Here is a 19,011-nt window from a genome sequence, read left to right as displayed (position 1 = left end):
AACATTTGGCACCAAGTGAGTTGCAGAGTAGCCATCTAATTTTGCAAGGTCCCTGAGGCTTTTCCCATCTTCCTGATACGCTGGCAGAGTATCTTGCAAGTAAAATCTTAGTCTCATGACTGAAACTATTTGGGGCCATCAAAAAGATGTTGCTCTGAGAATTCAGAACATGATAAAAGAAGTTAGCATTCACATTGGTAAAAAAAAAAACACACTATAGAAACAGAAAAAAACTTTAGATCCACAGAAATCTTTTACAGTAACAGCTTCAGGCTTCAGCATCTTTGAAGCAGACAGACAAGCAAGCACACACTATGCCTGTGTTTGGGGCCAAAGCTACAACTAATGAGGCCTGCAATTCCACCAATTTCAACTGAACCACAGAGTGTTACTTCTTTGTTTTTGTTTTTTAATACCTGCTGAAAGCCTTGCCATTTGGCAGAAGGAACAAAGACCACACAAAGGTGACAGGTTTCAAATCCTCGGCGTATGCCCATCCATTCAAGACAGCATCCTGTAAGACAAGATGAACATTTGAAATAGATGCTCGAGTCAAAAGAGGGTGACTTGCAAAAATGCTATAAATACCAAGTCTGCTGTCTATATTAATAATTTATTATCCATCAGATTTATCAAGCAGAACAACTGAGCAAATGTAAGACTACAATCATCAGTTTCCCACATGCACCGAAAAACAGGGAAGGTAACTAAAGAGTCATTTCTTGCTAAACTGAACTTGCTTTATGTTTCTATTTCCTAATATATTTTCAACTTGGTACTCAGAACCTACTAACACTTTGCTTTGGTGGATCCCATCTGTTTTTAAATTTGAGAGTGCTCTCAAGTGACTTTGAGAAGCTATAAAGCACACATGTAAATAAAGCAACAAAAAACGATGTGCATGTGCACTTTAGATACGTGCCACTTCAGGCAGGCTCACAGGCCTTGGGAGTCTGGGTGTTTTTTTCCACCACACTCAATCGATAGGAGGACTGGCACACGCCAGGGCTCCAGATGAGTTGGTTCCTGGATATAAAGAAGAGCCCTTCTGAGGTGGGAAAGCCAGCGGAGGAACAGCTTGTCACTTGCCTGTGACTCCAAACTGTCATACCCTGCAGTGGCAGGTGTCTGAAATCCCTAACTGATCTTATCAAAGAAGGAAGAGTGTTACCAAGCTGAAAGTTTATATTTGCCTTAATCTTCACTCTGAAGCATACCAAATAAAGGTTGTGAGAACTTTCCTTTACCTATTATAGAACGCTTTTTCATAATCCGATAACATAAATCCTACGTATTTTATCAACTACATCAAGCATCAGACAAAAAGTATTGCATAAAGGTGCAGAAGAGTAGAAATCTGACGTAGTTATTCTTTTGAAGAAAGAAAAATGACACAGATGGAGAATATGGGGGAAAATATGACCAAGGAATTCCATTCTTTGCAAAGTATAGGGGAAGGGTCTGGATATAGTACCGTCCTTACTCTGCCTGAAGACATATGCAAAATACATTACAACAACTCTATACACAGAGAACAGATATGCAACGGAAGTGCTAAGGCTTCCTCAAACTAATCCATCCCAGTTGATCTGCTATATTTAAGCTAAGCAGTTTCTTTTCAAAATTCTTTCATTCCTACCATGTGCATTAGTTCTTGCAGATACTCGTTACCATAGTAATAAATCAGGCTGTGAAAGAACAACTGAGAGCTATAAGACTACACTAACTAAAAAAAGCAAATTCAGGTAGTTATTTTTTGTTGAATATTTATCAACTTTTATGGGTTTAGTAAGCATTGTATTCACAAGAATATCTGGGAAAACCAAAAGGCTTTATAATCTATATGCATATCTAACCAAGTGTAATTGCATGATCATTTTAAAAACATTTGAGCCTGTCTCAGAAAGGCAATAAAGCATGTACACAACTCTAAGCACCTCCAAGTGGCTTTCATTAACTTAAACATGCTTGAGAAATACATATACACTCACATACTTCACTGACTTAAAATCAGAGGTAACTTTGATTTAAAGGGGAAAAAAATGAATATATTCTCCTTTCATTAACATTCTAAATTTGGTGTACAAAGATTTTTTTTAAATGCTTTGTGGCTCTACATTGAATATAGAAGTCTTCTGCTTATAGGCCTGCAATGCACCTTAATCTTTTTTCAGCTTTTTGTCCACAGGAATTTTGTTTCATGCTAAGCTTTACTATTTCTTTTCTGCCATTTCTAGTCTCACATGCTACAGTACACACATCCAGGGCTACGCAGTGCTCATCAATACCTAAAGAGAACAACTGCAGTTAAGTCTAACAGGTTCCCTACAAATATAGTTTTACTTGGTATGAAATTAGCATGACAAAGATTTCCATTAGGGAAAATGAAAAACAGAAAAAGAACAAGAATATGACTGGTATCCCTGAGAAGTACGTAATGTCTCTCACATCCATTTTATCGTAGTGTTTTGGCAACTGTGAGCTTTGTGAACCTAAGATATTCACAAAATACTTCATTCATCACTGAAAGGTCACGGAACAGAACCAGGATGTTTCATGTCATTCTAGAAGGTAGAGCGGTCATGAACCACTTTATATAAAATTTCACATAAAACTTTGTATAAAACTATTTTAATGTGGAAATTGTTGTGTTATAGGATGTTTGAACATCTTAAAAAATGAGTAATCACAGTTTTGTCTGACTGATCTCTGCTGTTCAGAACAACGTTGCATTGAGCTGGTTGGGATTCAGGATTGCTTCTCACCAATATGGTGGATTTCAGCTCAACTAAAACACCTTCTCCTAATTGTCTCCTCATGGATTTCTCCTCCTCCACAGGCAACCTCAATAACCCATAGCTAATTCTCCAAGACCCACAAACTCATTTTAATTATTGGTATTTCTATGTTGGACTTTACCAGAAGCTTAAAAAAAAAAAAAAAAAAAAGCTATAGAATGATACAGCACAGCAGAATCTATATTTTATGCTGTTGGCATGCTCAGAATTTAGCAGGGTATGTATCATTTTGTCTGTTTACTCATTTATCCCGAATTCAGGTAATGCAGAATACATTTTCTGTTTCTCATCAACTGAATTCACTTAATACTATACTGTTTCATTTGAAATTACATATGGTTATGAAAAATTAAATGAGCAGACAGGATAGGTTACTTCTATTTTCTATCAGTATGCACAACTTCCTTTCAACGTTATACACATACGTACAGACCCAATTACTCAAAGTTAAACATCACACAAAGTATACTCTAAAAGCAGTAGGGACAGAGTTTTGGCATTTTGTTGCTTGTTGTTGCTGTTGTTTTGTTTGTTTGTTTTAAAATCTGAGAAAAACTTGTTTCAAGTGAGAAACAAATGCAGAAAAAAGAATTCCAAACATTAAAATCCCCACACAAGGCAAAACTACTTCACAATGTTCCTGTTATGTTTAGATACCTAGCGATATTCATTTTGCTTTATGGTTATTCCCTCAGAAATGTTCATTATGTATGAGATTGACTTTAGCAAGACAGGTTCGCAAATGAATTAAGTGACTGCTTCTGTAACTGGCTGATCTTTGAGTAACTTTAATAATTTAACTCCCTTAACTTTTGTAATCATGCAGCTCATAATTCACTTCAAAATTTTATGCATCAAAACTTCCTTTCTTGCTCCTGGCATGGCTCAAAAACAATGTCCTTGCATGATGGAATAGGGTGCTTTACTACATCAGTTTGGGGACACATTTACAACAGAGGAAAAACAGTCTTCCAATATAGAGAATATATCACTGTCATCTCCCAAAGATGCTAAGTGCAGATTTTAAAATGCAGTGCCTAAGAAATTATTCCAGACTCACTGTGCAAAGCTTTAGTCCTCTTCAAACACAAACAGCTATGCTTTACTTTTTATAAGCCATGAAATCACAGGTGTAAATATTGGCATTTCATAAAAGTAATTGTTACTGCACACAGCATGTTAGGAAATAATTGCACTGAATTATATAAAAAAAGTGAAAAAATATGAAGAAGAAACAGTAACAACTATTTTGTAGAGAATATATACATATATTACATAAAGAATTCATTTTAAAACATGGATGTAACTATATTAGGAAATAATTGCACTGAATTACAAAAAAAGTGAGAAATTATGAAGAAGAAACAGCAACAACTATTTTCACAGAGAATATATACATATATTACATAAAGAATTCATTTTAAAACATGGATGTAACTATATTACGACTGTTACTGGAGTAAAGAATGGAATATCTCTTCTACTTTGTACACTACTTGGCACAGATCTATTTATTAAACTCCCAAAAAATGTATCAGTAAATTGCTGATGTTATGAAACTAAGTAATCCAGTGTCAGGAAACAAAGTCAACAGTGAACACACTATGCAAATAACACATCCATACAAATAATAAATGCTTTATTTTTCTGCCCAAACAAGAAGTTGTAAAAAGAAAACGTTTGCAATAAAGTAAAAAGCCTTGTTATCTACTATATTGAGAGAAAAAAAAAAAAAAAAAACTATTTGACTCCTACAAAGTCATATACTCATCGTTATGAAAGAGACTGAAATTAAAGGGCTAGCCTTGGCTGGAGGTAGCACTGGCAGGAGCTTCTATTGGCGGCTTTCTCCCAAAACGCGTGTGACAGAGTTTACATGTCCTTCGCTGCCCAGAGGTGTTCAGACACGCACGTTCACTGCCTCAGGACATGGGCTGGATGTGCAGGTGTATGAGGGCAAGGTGATCTCAAGGAAATGACAATCACAGGACCATACTCTATATCCCAGTACAGCATCCTAACCAACCCAGCCTAGAGAGTTTATCTGTAGCACTCTCATTCATGCTAATATTGCTTCAGTAAATAAATGTTTTCACACAGAAAAATGCCTGGGGCCACAATATCATTTCTGCTACAGGGCCAAAAATTCTGTTCTCCAGTGTTTTCCAGAGGAATGCCTATCCGTTATGCAAGACAAGCCCTGTCCTGACCCATACAGCATTCAGCCACACTCTTAACAGTGCTTTGCTAGATATAGGTAGATGCTTAACTGGTCCCGCAGTTCATACAAGCTAACTCAGTTATAGCTCATTATTAACTAACTCAATTATCTATTATTTTCCAATACTATATCCTTAGAGTTGCATCATTTTTTGTATTTCTAAGGCTCTCAGGTTTTTCCTTCTTTGTACTGATGGCTCAAATTTTCATGTATGTAAATAAAATGTAACTGCTCTTCCTACATCGGAAAACTGTTGACCTTAAGTTAGCCTGATGCAGGCAACAAATCTGGATTCAACTAGCTGGAAGGGTTAATTCTCTATATATCTATTTTTAATGAGATACGAGTTCACCGCCTGCACCCAGAATATACACTGAAAATGTTCGAACTCCAGTTAACTCCCCTGTTCACATGAAACTGAGTGGCATCCCCTTTGGAGGCAGGCCAGTAACCAGGCTGGGCTTTTCTGAGTTCATATTCACAACCTGAGTATCGAAAAGAATGGGAATCCCATTCAGGCTAGAAAGAAATGCAGAAGACCAAAACGTACCTTAATACAACACAATGGTAGCTAGCTTATTGGTTGCATGAGGAAAGAAAGGAAAGAGAGAGAAGGGAAAGAGAGAGAAGGGAAAGAGAGAGATGTTTGGGCATTTATAGGAAGCTATAAAGAACAGAAGGCTGCAGCTGCTTAAGAGAACAGACTAGATCAAATCAGAAGTCTGTGTAGCCTCCACCAGCCATTGACGCTGACTAGATACTGGAAGAAAAAGCCCTGGAATTTTCATGTATCAGGCAATGTTTCTGGCAGAGCCTCTCAGCCTCCTCCCTGAGCCACCCATGTTCTACTGCTACATGAGCAGCAGAAGGCTGAACTAGGAAAATGTCGGCCTGTTGATGACCGAGGGAGGTGACTTAGTGACAACAGACACAAAAGAGGCTGAGCTACAATACTCTCATTGCCTAGGTCTTCTCCAGAAAGGGCTCTGTGCTTGGTCAAAAGGTTCAAAGAGAAGATGAACTACCAGCAATGTACAAGGATCAAAGACACTTAGGAGAGCCAGATCCCTACCTGCCAATGCGATCTAACAGGTTGCATCTTACGGTGCTGAGTAAACTGAGTGGGTCCTTCAAAGGGCCACCCTGTCATCTCTGGAAAAGCATGGTGACCAGGGAGGTGGGCCCAGCAACTGGAGAACACACCTGCAAAAATTGTCAGAAGGTTCATGTGGGGAATGAAAACCTCACTAAGTGACTGGGAAATCATGGAGTCAGTCCATTCGAAACCTATTTCTGCGTGCATAAAGGAGAATACAATGACTGGGAGAAGATGATAAGACAGCTGAGTCTGGACGGGCTGAGTGGCATACAGTGGGAAGGTAAGACACAACAGGATTAAGGTGGAGCAAGAAAGGTTCAGAATAGCTATAAGGAGATTTTTTTTTCCCCATGAGTACAGCCCAGCACTGCTGCAGGTAGCCCAGAGAGGTTGTGCTATCTCCTTCCTCAGAGGTTCTAAGGTTTGACTTGTAAAACCCTAGGCAACCCAGTCCAGACCAAAAGCTGACTGCTTTATGCTGGAGGAAGGACTTACAACCCTCCCCAGGTCTCTTCCAGCCTGAACTATGCTGTGATCCTATCCTGCCTGCAATCTCTTGCAAACTAAAAAATCTGAAATGGATAAGAGTATTTCATTAAATAACTAAAAGGTTACAAGAATAAGAATGTGTTCAGCTGCCTTCACAGACATGAGGGAGAAAACTTCAGGCTGGATTTTCAGCAAGCAGAGCTGGTGTGGCTACAGTTCTGACAGTAATTCTACATCTCAGAAGTGCTCAATACACTTCTGCCTTCATGGAAAAATGTTTTAGATTTGGTAAACCACTGCTCCAGACACTTGTCTTGTGTCCATGTCCACATCTGTCTGCCAGCCAGGAAACTGTTCTCTGCAGAAGTCTCTAATTGGCAGTTTGCTGCAGAAAAAGAACCTCAAATCAAAACCATGCAGTATAAATTACAAACTTAATGCTGATCTCAACGCTATATAGAGTAGCAATGAACTTCCCTGCACATACATGTCAAAGAAATCGAAGAATATTCTTTATACCACTATGGAGCTTTATTCTAGCAAACAAACAAAGCCTAAATACTGTAATTAAATGAGAACTACATGGAACTGGAAACTGTAGTCTATTTAAACCTGAATTACTACATCACCACCTTCTTTCCATTGCACAAACGTCTGTCATCTACCAGTTACCATCTTGTGTCTTAATTTACATCCACTGTAGGAAGTCTGAGTCACACAGTGCAAGTTCAGCACATAAAATGGAAACTCCTTCTCCTAGACCACAGTAATATTCTTTTACCTAATCCTTTCATACTGTACAACTCTCCATTCTCCACTCTTCATCTGTTATCATTCCCTCTCCTTAAACTTTTTACAGTATTTACAAGAAGAAAGCTATTCTCACCAAACTCTCTTTCCTTCTATTCTTTTTTTATGTTACTGGGTGCCAAGAGACACTTAACGTCACACAGCTTTCACATCTGAATCTTCCTCTCTCTGGGCTGACATGTCCTGTGTAGCAGAATTATTTGAAAGTTTGGTCCAAGTCTCTTTGGGTTTGTCAAAGTTACATAAGAAAGAAGGGGAAAAAAAAAGAAAAAAAAAAACATAAAATACTTTATGTGGTGATGTGGTGGGGAAAAAAAGCTCTTATGTGTTTTTTTTTGGGGTGCTGGAAAGAATAGAATTCTGCCTTTTCATCTGACAAATAAAGAGTACTGCTAACATATCTTTGTTAGTGCTTGTGGGAAAGGAGACAGTAAATTGACAGTCACATCTAACAGGTGTCATGGAAAATTTAAGTGTATGGCAATCAACGTGATCTTAAAATAACTAATACAGTCATCTGAAGTCCTTCAATAATTTCCTGGTAAGTTATGAAACTGTGATATAAGCTTGACATTTTTTTTCTAACTTTTATATCTATTTTCTAGCATTTATGACTGGAGGAAAATATTACAAAAGGGAATATAAGCATTTTTAGTTAAAAAAAGTCAGTGTTGATTTGTATAAATATAAATAATCATTTGAATCAGGAAATTGCTGAAAAGCAACTGCACCCTATTGGGGTGTGATAACTACCCATAATGAATTTATGTAGTCAAGTTCAACTGTCTACTAAAAATCATGCTCGCTTACGTTCAAAAGGAGAATCAAAATTAAATTTTTTAAAGGGGAGAAACTTAAAAGACAACATGAATGCTTTGTACCAACTCTAGACAAACCGTAACTCCGATTTCTATCCCACTTCCAATAGCCAGCCAGAAATAAAACCTGTGGTCTACACAATGCGTCTTTAATTGCAAGGTATTCAAATGTTTAAAACAGAAGACTCAAATTATGGTCAAATACTCCATTACTATCACTTACAACTTTATCATTATCTGAAGGGCTTCCTGCAGGGTTAGGAAAGCAGTTTCTTGCTCAAGAGTGACTATGGCTTGAGAGATTCTGACTGTGTAGCAATGACAGCACTGGAGCCTCTTGCAGCAATAGCTTTGTGTTCACATGGACACATTTTGGTCCTAATCTGAATTTTCTTCTACTCTAGTGAAGATCTGTCAATAACTGCTCATCATTAGTCACTTGGTGGTGTTTTTTGTTTTTTTTTAAACGTATTACTCTCAACTCTGCCTAATCAGAGACTGAACAGAAGGACATAAATTTATTATGCCTAATGTTTACAATCTTTTTTTTAATTAGAAATTTAAAGCTATTTTACCTATATGAAATGTAGCTAAATGATGTTATACATCATAAATCAGCAAAGAGTTTCAGAAAAATAATTAACACCATTTAAGGATATACTTAACCTTGAGTTTGATAAATAAATATATATATATATTTAAAAATAATTTATTACTGCATCAGATTTTGTGGATTTAAACAAAAACCTGTAAGTCTGACCTGAAAAAACTGATGACAATTTTTGACAACATCCCTTTAGCACCCTTCCAGGACATTTAGCCTAACGTCAAAAACATGCAGCCTTAGTTTCTCTAATTTCATTTTTCTAAAATGCAAGTACAAAATTAGTCAAAAAATTAACCAAACTTCAATCAGTTGTGTAGGTGTTCAACAGGCTTGTAACCTAATGATAAACCTGTCTGTACCTTTTTCAAAAGTAAAGCTAGACTAGAGAGTAATAAGTGAGGTCAGCCTATATCATAATACAGGCAAAAGTATTATTTTTCTTTCACTTGGAATTCCTTTGCTGGAAAATTACATCAAGCAACTATGAATGAGCTGAAGACAAGGGGGCAGGTAGACACAGGATGTCTAGAAAAGCACAAAATACCAGAGATGGGAAGAATTCAAACTGTTTTGTTCCAAGATGGATATGGAACACAGCGGTATTTGTTTTGAAATAGAACTTCTTTATTAAAGTCTCACTACTGCACCTCACTTTACTATATTTAAAATTTCATTTGCTAGACATGAGTATTTGAATAGATAATATAATTAGGTATTTTAAAATACTTAAGTTACATACACTTTTTGTAATTTAACAGTGATCTCAAATGAAGTGTGCTCTGAATGTTATAATCCAAATTTAGTAAAAGTTTTCCTGCACCGAGCGACAGATTTTTATCAACTATATGAATCATCTTTATTACTTTCAAAAAAAAAAACAAAACTATGTGCTATTTGGAAGAAGAACAAGGAAGCGATCTTCCTGTTGCCCTATAAAATTCTTATTGTTTTATGATGATAAGAAATTAATCTCTTCCTCTCCTTTTTTGCTACTTACAAGTTCCTATTTTGACACCTCTTCTTATCTGTCTTATTGAACCAACTGCAATAAAGAGCAAGGATTACATGAGAGAAAACGGAAACCTCTCTAAAGGTGAATGCAGCTTACCTGACAGGCAGAAAATGGGCAGAGACAAATGAATCATGCAATTATTAAAGTCATCAGCAGCAGTCACAGACTGCATTGCCCAATAAAAGGGTCTGTAAAGATACTGATTACTTCTGGGACTGGAGTACCTCATCGGTGCAGTTCCCTGTAAAAATAATGTACTCTAAGGAACACCTGGGCCTAAAGATTGAACTGTTAAAGATGGTAAGAAATTCCCTACTTGCTCAGATCTGTGGTACATCTAGATTTTGGGTTTCATCGAAATATTAGCAGCTAATGAACACATTTATCTTTCTTCATTGATTCAGATATGCCTACTTACTTCTTAGAAGTGAGTTAGTTCATCAGTCATCTTCTAAGAGAATTACTCCAACTCAGAGCCTTTTATAGACAAAAAATTCTTAATGTGAAACCTTCAGGATAGAGTACCAACTCTACGACAATTTAGGAAAGCTAATGCAGAAGTTAAACCTCAAAGAAAGCAAGAATACGTCAACAAAAGCAAGAAACGAGTGCCTGCAACCACCTGCTGGAAAAGACACTTGTTATTCAAATCCAAACCAGCACCTAGTGAAAAGGAAAAAATCAGTACTGAATTATTCCACAGAAAATTTTCCTACTTAAAATGTTTCTTAATTTGGTCTTGAAGATGTGGGTTTGCTGAAACACTGAGAAAATTAAGATCTTGTCATATAAATTCAAACTTCTGTGCCAACAGCATTTAATCATTGGAAATAGACAAACTGGTGAACTTAACCTATTGCAAATATCACTGAGATGCCAATTCCTAGTAATATCAGGGTTCATTAATGTAGGAGTTGGCCACACAAAACAGCCTTCAGATTTTTAAAATTCTTCCCCAAACATATACTGAATGGTAGAACTCGTCGGGCAGATTAGCGGTTGACGTGGTGCTTTCTGTGGCAATAAGAGCCTGGCTCTAGGCTATCATTCACAAGGCAGCAATTTTAATGGCATCTGCAGTACCTGGAAACCTACCCATGCTTTTCTCAGTTGTCATTTAGGGGGATCGTGCTCTTCTTGGAAGAAACCAACATCCCCAGGTGACTGTGAGGGCTGCCTTCATGACTCACTACCCTAGACTCCAGTTAGCTTTGCAGACACCAGCTAATTTAGGCATCCACCAAGAGGCCCACTGCTGAATAATGAATACTTTATATTGCATTTGGTCTGAACAAAAATTAACAGAGATCATAACTGTCTTGCTGAGCACAGTGTATTAAAGCTACAAATACCAACTGTATCAGCATATACTTCTGAGTATTTGTGTTCATCTCAGGGAAGGGAAAAGACACTTCAAGACTTTTATGAACATGTTCTCCACTCACAGACGAGCATTGAAATGCATAGTAATTCGTTGCATTGATTTGTTCTTTCCTGTTCTATATATGTTTCCCATAAATTTCAAAATGCTTTGCCTCTCTAACTTTGAATATGCTGTGTATTTTTACTTAGAGAAATATACCAACTATGAGTTAATGACACATACTTTCAAGTACCACACTTATTTTATTTTTATTTTTTTACTTTAGAGTGGTAACTTAGCAAAAGTCATAGTAAACTAGTAAAAATGATTATTAGTCCTAAAACTGTGCTAAGGGCATTTTATTTGCTTGTATGTTTTCTTTGCCCAGATCATTAAAAACAGATTGTTACATGCAATTTACCACTGACAACCCCTTCCGTGATCTTCATCTGGAGTGATAAAAAGATGGTTAGCTCTGAAGTCAACTTCAAGCCCCAGAAGGCCAACCATCCCCCTGCAAATCCTTTCAGAGAGGATTCAAAGGTCAATCTAAGCATGGAAACATGCTAAACTTACAGTTGGGAAAAAAAAATCTACTCTTCCCATCTTATGTCCTCTCACCCCACACCCTAGGACTCTTCTTGCAATACATATTTTTCTACCTCCCGCATTCCTCCAGACAATCCCTAAAAGATAGGTCAAGCAGTAAACAGAGCAATCTGTGTAAGTGCTTGGTTTCACAAGGTATGGATAACTTCAGTATCAGTTAAGTGTTGCTATAAAAAGACGAAAGGATTGTTCCTCTCCTATATCAGCTTGCCTGAGGGTAACCTTCAGTTTAACCAGAATGGAAATTAAAATTATCCACAGAGACAGACATTAATTCAATAAATAACATAAATGCTTCAGCATTCCCTAATGAAGCTTCTTTCAATAAAGTTCTGACTGTTTCTGTGAAGTTCTTTCAGTCTAAAAATCATATGCACTACTCTGATAAACTGTTTTCTATCAAATCAGATTACACAATGGTATTTTGAAAATCCTAATGTGATTACTGTAACCTCCATTTTTGTTCATGTAGTTTGTGCAACAACCCTCAGCTAGTCACTGGACCTTTAACTATCATTTAATCTTGAAATAGCTTTTGACACAAATGTCTATCTCTATGTTTCTATCAAGTATTATGAAAAGGAACTTTGAAGATGTGTTTTTTTCTTAATAGCATTTAACTAATTTTGAGTATAACATCTATATTTGTTACAAGTTTTTACTGTGATTATTTTCTTCATAATCTCCACATAAAGTTGAATTGTAATGTTAGTAAGCAAGCTATTTACACTGAATTTGCATTATTATTACACAACACTGTTTCCCTAAATATGATTACTAGATGTTGTTAATGATCTTAATCATTAACCTACTTCAGTTCAACACAATCACTCTTGTACTTCCTAGAATTTTAAATTGCTGATCTTGGTTTTTATTCACTGTGGGAAATCTACCATGATACATGTCCCATCAACGTATTTAATCTAACCACGTTACAGTTTTATAAGCCCTGGCACATCAATGCAATGTTCTTTTAAATATTAACATATTTCATCCCTTGTTTAGTACTAATAAACACAGTCCTTATTTACTACTAATAAAAACTTTATTTCTAAGTTTTGATGCCGTAACCTCCTACATGCACAGCAGTGACAGCCACAACACTCCTCTGGACAAGTTCTATAATTCTCTATAATAATTTAATATTTTGAATTTCTAAATCTAAATGAATTTTTGTTTTAAAATGTATTGAAATTTGAGATACTTATTTCTCTGAATTAACTAGTTGATTAACAACTTAGAGAATTAAATCTAGTTGATTTTATTAAAAAAAAAATAACAATTGGCTTGGTTTTCCTTTCACAATTATTCCTGCCATTCAACAATTTTGAAAACAAACCTTTCTAGCTCACTGCAGAACTGGCAATGGGCAACTGAAAACCTTAGAAGGATGTCCAGACTAACGTGGGCCTGAATCAGAATATACCCTGGATCATTATACCGAACACCAGATTTTAAGAATAAATGTCTTGATAAATAACATAGACCATACCCAAACATTCTGGCATTTTCTGTGCTCTTGACAGAAGTTTAACATGATTTATTCAGGTAATGAGGCCAGTTCAATGTAAACAGCACCAACAGGCAAAAAATTAAACTATTTTTTAGTACCGTTACTCTAATAATAACTTGGCAAAGACTTCTATTTCACGCTTCCCAGATGGCATTTTCACAGCATCTCAGTAGCCAAAAAACTACAGCTACAGTTTGCCCAGTGGCAGATGCCTTTTTTATACAATGACATACATGGCAAGAAATAAACATTCCTGATCCAAAAAGCTTCCCAGTGTAACTATGCTTCACTTGCATGTCACGTCACTATTTGCTATTAGATGCTTGCGGGGGCATTCATATTCAGAAACGGATCAATGTTGGTGCTTACTGTATGTCAGACTGCCTGATGCAGTCTTGCACACTGCCTGAAGGGCCATTTGTCCTCAAGCCTTTTCAAGTTTATTCCCAAGGACAGTTTATTACTCATTTCAATCTCATTTAAGCATTTACCTCATTACTCACTTACCAAATTACCTCACTTAACAAGTTACATTTAACCAAACACAGTAGGAAAATCTAGGAAAGCCCTATCAGTTACAAGGCTACATCTCCAGGCAATATTGCCAGTGAAGCCCAGTGGATTTAGGCTGTACTTCTACCATTCCAGTAGCATTTTCATTAGCACTCTGCACTGTAGCACTAGGTGCTATAAAAGCCAAGACTCAAACTCCCTTTAAAGCACTGTATTTGCTCTGGAAAGCTTAGACAGCATGAGGCAACAAAGAGAAAGTCAAACAGAAGTACAACACATCACTGTACTGCTGCTCAGCACTGCAGACAGCACACCCAGAGCTTCAGCAGCCTCAGCATGGTCAAGTTGCTTTATGGCCATCATCAAGGAGGGCAGCATCAGGAGCTCCTCCTGACAGTGAGGAGTAGCAGGACTGAATGGACAAAGACAACATGGAGGCAGGGGTTGGCATACAGGGTTCATCTCATCTAGGAATCATCATTTTGCATACAGGAGATTGGTACCATATTAATTAGGCTAAAAATGTAATCAACACAGTGAAAACACCAAGAGATGTGTCTCAACCAAACACTGCAACAGAAAACTGAGTTAAGCAGCAGTCTCCCGCCTGAGTGCTGGACAACCCCCGATTTGTTACAGACTTACAGAAAGCTTAAGAAATCCTTTCCCCTACAGTAGTGGGAGTTCAGCTGCAAAACCTCTGTGTCTATATACACTGCACAGCTATCATTTGTGTCCTAAAACTGTGCTTTGGTTCAAGGACACAAAGAACAACAACAGTTTCCTTCCCGTGATGGGATCCCAGACTCATGGGTTCGGCACATCTCAGCTGCAGCCATGTTCTTCACCACTCCTACTCAAGGAGGTATCAAACAACACAAGCAGTACTCACCGCACCCCAAAGCACAACAAGGTCACTGCTTGTTTTAAGTGAGAAGGGAAAGCAGGCTTGCACCACCATTGAGCAAGAAAAGTAACCTTTGCGCCAAGATAGGGAAATTAGTATTTTTTGTCCCTAAGCTCCATTGCAGCCATAACAGGCACAGGAAAGTACAGCACAACTGACCTAGCTCAGCTGGTACTGGATTGAATCTTTCCTTCCACTAAGCAAGCAAGTAGCAGAATCAGAGAGACAATGATGCTCATGCTCCAGAAAGAAAATCTGCCTCTCTCCACTACATGGATTTCAGAACAAGATTGATTTTGCAGGAATGTCACAGTGCATGCAATCACAGATACTCTTGGGGAAACAGATGAGGCTTTGCTCATGGAAATCAAATTTAATATATCTTCAGAACCCTGTAATTATAATTCCTGAACCTGTTTATTTTGAAAAGAACACGCACAACTGCCCCAGGCTGCCACTTCCTTAAACCCATACTGTTACCTGGCACCCTGTAGTGCTCACACAAGGTGGCAGGAGCAATCAGGAAGGACTAACTCTGAGAATCCAAGGGAAACTCATTTCATCTTTTACTCTTTTCTAAAGATGAGTACATTTTGCAAGTGCTCCAGGCATACAGATGTGACACACATTCTGCTGATCATTTACAACAAGGTAAGAAATTGGTCACAGAAATCTGGAAAATTTTTCATTCATCCAATCACTCTATCGCTACTACTCTCTCACTTCTAATACTTATTCTCTACCTCCCCTCAGCCTAGAACAACATTTTGCCAAAATACTGAACAGGGTATTCCCCTCTTTCCATCCGTTTTTGTGTGTACATCACCCTGAGCAAATTCAGGTTTGAGGACTACAAACTGACATGATCCCAAGAAGTATCAGCACAGGATAAGTAAAACAATTTTCTCTGCCTTAGGGATCATATTCCCGATGCATTAAAAAACCACAGCCTCATTTCTCATTTTTTGTTTTTGTCTGCTACACCATACTTGTATTTCACAGAATTGAACAAAGCCCTACGTTGCAAGGGACCGCTGCAGATCACCCCGTTCAATGCTCTCTCAAAGCAGGGCCTAAGTTACGTTAATTTATCATCCTCCTTTCCTTTTTTTTTATTTACCGTTACTTTGAATTTTTTGAAGGATATTGCCTTATTTCTTTCTAATATCCTCTCGTATCAACACTCGGCTAGGCTGACCCTTTTCAGATTTTCCCCGAACTACCGTTGATAGGCATTTTCTCGGAGGCACCCACACAGTGCCTACACAAGACAACATACATCGTGCATCAGCTCATTCCCCCAGCTTCACGTTATGGGGGTTTGTCTGTCTCAATCCACTGCAGTCACTTCTGTGATTTTCCTGGCAGAACACCACACACTACACCTCTGTTCTCCCTCCCTTTTGGAAAACGGTCCTATCATTACTCTTCATTACTGCCTGTTTGTCTGCTAAGTCAACCTTGCAAAACTGCAGTGCAGTCTACGGGGCTTTTTTTGCATTTTGGAGCATCATGTTACCAATATAGGTGGACAACATAATTTGTGTTACCTTAAGTCTCACATGCAGTGTTTTCTTTTATACAGCCTTTTCTTTTTTCTTCTGCAGAACTGTGGCATAAATTTCTAGCACTACAGGTGTTCCAGTTCTCAGCTTTCTATTAAAAGAAATATTATCTGGTTACAGGCTGTGTTTCGCTACTGCTATCCCATACAAAAGCTAAACATAGATCAGATTCTGTTTCTTGTGGTTTTTTGTGCTTTTTTTTTAATTTCATTTGATGCTTTACTATTCTGACCTTGTTTTCCATTAGCATATTGAACAGAGTAATGGATACAAACTGCCACACATTTAAAGCCAAACTACACTGCATCTGCTTTAACTCAAGTTCATAACTACGTAATTTCTTCTAAATTTGTAGTCAATTTTCAAGTCAATGTGTTATTGAAAAAGTAACTCTTTTCTTGGAGGGTGGCTGTATTCTCTGGTCAGCTTAGAATTTGTCTCATCTCAAGCAATACTGTTCTCAATAGATAGAGGAATGGAGTAAATCCCTGAAATGAATATAAGAGAAACCTCTAGTACTTTGGGATATTGACGCCTAGTTTTTATAAGAAGCTGTAAAATTTTAAGTCAGTTTTTATCGTATTTGGGTGCGGGCGGTGGCAATGCCCCTATTAATGCCTGCATTAAAATCTCAGTTTCATGATAACTGCTTTGGTGAGTAAGGACTTGAGCATGTATCATCCATACCCTATTTGCAAATTATTATGATTTTTTTTTGGTAAAGAATAGCATCCAACATGCATTGCACAACCTTCATCAGTAGGTAGCTGGTTCGTATACACATTTCCTTATACTACAGCATTATGAAGAACTCGCATGCTTTCTTCTCATGCAGACTCCACATTACAGGCTTTTGTAACAGCTCCCAGCTGAGTAAATGGAAAAATCCCTAGCAACTCGAGAGGCAGATAATAAATAAAATTGTCTCTGGTGCAAGCAATGATGTTTGTCTTTAAATGGTTTGAGCTGCTGATTAAATAATGGCTGCAGACAGAATTTTTCATTTAACTACTGTGACCAACTTTTATGCAAAAATTTCACAGTATTATATGATTTCCCTTGTTCCTCATCTCTTTTACGTATTTCAATATGTTCCACACCATCAAGGAAGGCTTTCAATGCAACTATGACTACAGCTGCTGAGTGGTTTGCAGCTAACACCATGGATTTTTCTGTGCTGCACTTGGAAAATGCACAGCGTACAAGTTCATAGCCCCACCCAGGAGCAATGTGAATAATGGTGCCTCTGTTCCCCCCCAGTACAGCAAGATATGGGAAATGCAAAAAGCCAGGTGCAGCACATCGAGCTTATGGCAAATGCCTGCCATTCCCTGCCTCGTACCCTTGTGTTGGGGCACCTGGACTGCCTTCACCATATTACCATTCCTGGGACCTGCACAAAGCTCCTTAGGAAATGCTCTGTTATCACCTGCAATGGCACCAAACCACAGGAAGTCGTCCTTGGGAAGATTATGGAGTCCTTTTAGTGCCTCCACACAGAGCTCCACGTATTTTAAAGGCTACAGTGAGGCTGGAGTAGGCACAAGGACTAGTTCTGAATGAAATTCCTTTTTTTTTTTTTCAATAAAAATTAGTTTCCAACCCTATTGTTTGCTAAATCAAGTAGGTATTTGGGTACACCAGAAATGAGGAGAAAAGAAATGTGGAATAGTGAGAACATTTTGATCGTATAGAAAGTAAATGTTACTTTCAGCAGTGCTAACCTGTTTTGTTGTGAGAAAAGAGTTTGAAAAAAAGCAGAACTTACTACAAAGTGACACCAAATTAACACTCCTCTTTGTCCTATTCTAGCAGCAGAACTATTATGGTATGTTGACTTTATTTCAGTCATACTTCTTTCCTCATTCTCAATCTCTCCCGCCCCCACCAAACATTTAGGTTTTCAATGAAATAAAATATCCATTATTCACCCAGCTTGAGAAAGAATTCCACCCAAGTCACTGCCTTTCCATTCAATCATTCTTAATCAATTATATTTTTAAAGAAATTAGAGAGTACCAACCAGCAAACCAAATGCAATTTAATTTCATTCAGGGATTTTACTCTGAGGCAGCAGTATGAATCGTCTCAAAGCTCACAAACTGTGTGTTTTGTTTCATTCAGCCAAACAGCAAACTGTTTTATTATACATAATTTCCTTTTGTAGAAATGCATTCTTTGCCCCTTAGATATGTATTTCTGTTGGTAATGTTTCTAGGGAAAGAAAGGGAATTTCTCCAATTAATTCTGTATTTGTGGGTGTTACAACATGACACTACCTCTCAAAACAAGCAACAACAGAACTCCCAACCTCTTGGAAACCTTTACTCTGATACTGCATTTGCCCAGAGAAGTGCCTGGTATGGACTCTACTGACTTCAGTGGTGTAAGCAGACGCAGCTCCAGGCTTGTGGCCCGCATCCCTGCAATAACTCATTTGACATCTTCCATGGTGTTGATTTTAGCTGGCGTTTGCTGAGTATGCCCCACAACTCTGTTAGAATTGCATAGGCCATGAGGCTACAATTCACAAGATACTGTAACTTTAATCTTACTACAGCACTGATGTCCATTTTAGATACCATGACATCCTCTCAGCTTTCCTTTCCTTCCACTTCCCCAGCACATTCCCCTCCAGGTGGGTGCTCTAAGCTTCCTGGTTAACCCCGACCTGTGCAGCACAGCAG

At 37.8% G+C, this 19,011-nt stretch overlaps 1 long non-coding RNA gene across 1 annotated transcript in view; it reads right to left on the bottom strand.

The window, feature by feature from the left end:
• Nucleotides 1-415: 415 nt before the first annotated feature.
• The window catches only part of LOC121073570, a 186,543-nt gene continuing 167,947 nt past the window's right edge, over nucleotides 416-19,011 (bottom strand). The window contains exon 6 of the long non-coding RNA XR_005821800.1: nucleotides 416-514. This is a non-coding gene — a long non-coding RNA (uncharacterized LOC121073570). The remainder of the gene's footprint in view (nucleotides 515-19,011) is intronic.

This window comes from Cygnus olor, chromosome 7, assembly GCF_009769625.2.
Source record: "Cygnus olor isolate bCygOlo1 chromosome 7, bCygOlo1.pri.v2, whole genome shotgun sequence".
NCBI lineage: Eukaryota > Metazoa > Chordata > Aves > Anseriformes > Anatidae > Cygnus > Cygnus olor.
This window is presented reverse-complemented; position numbering and strand designations above follow the sequence as displayed.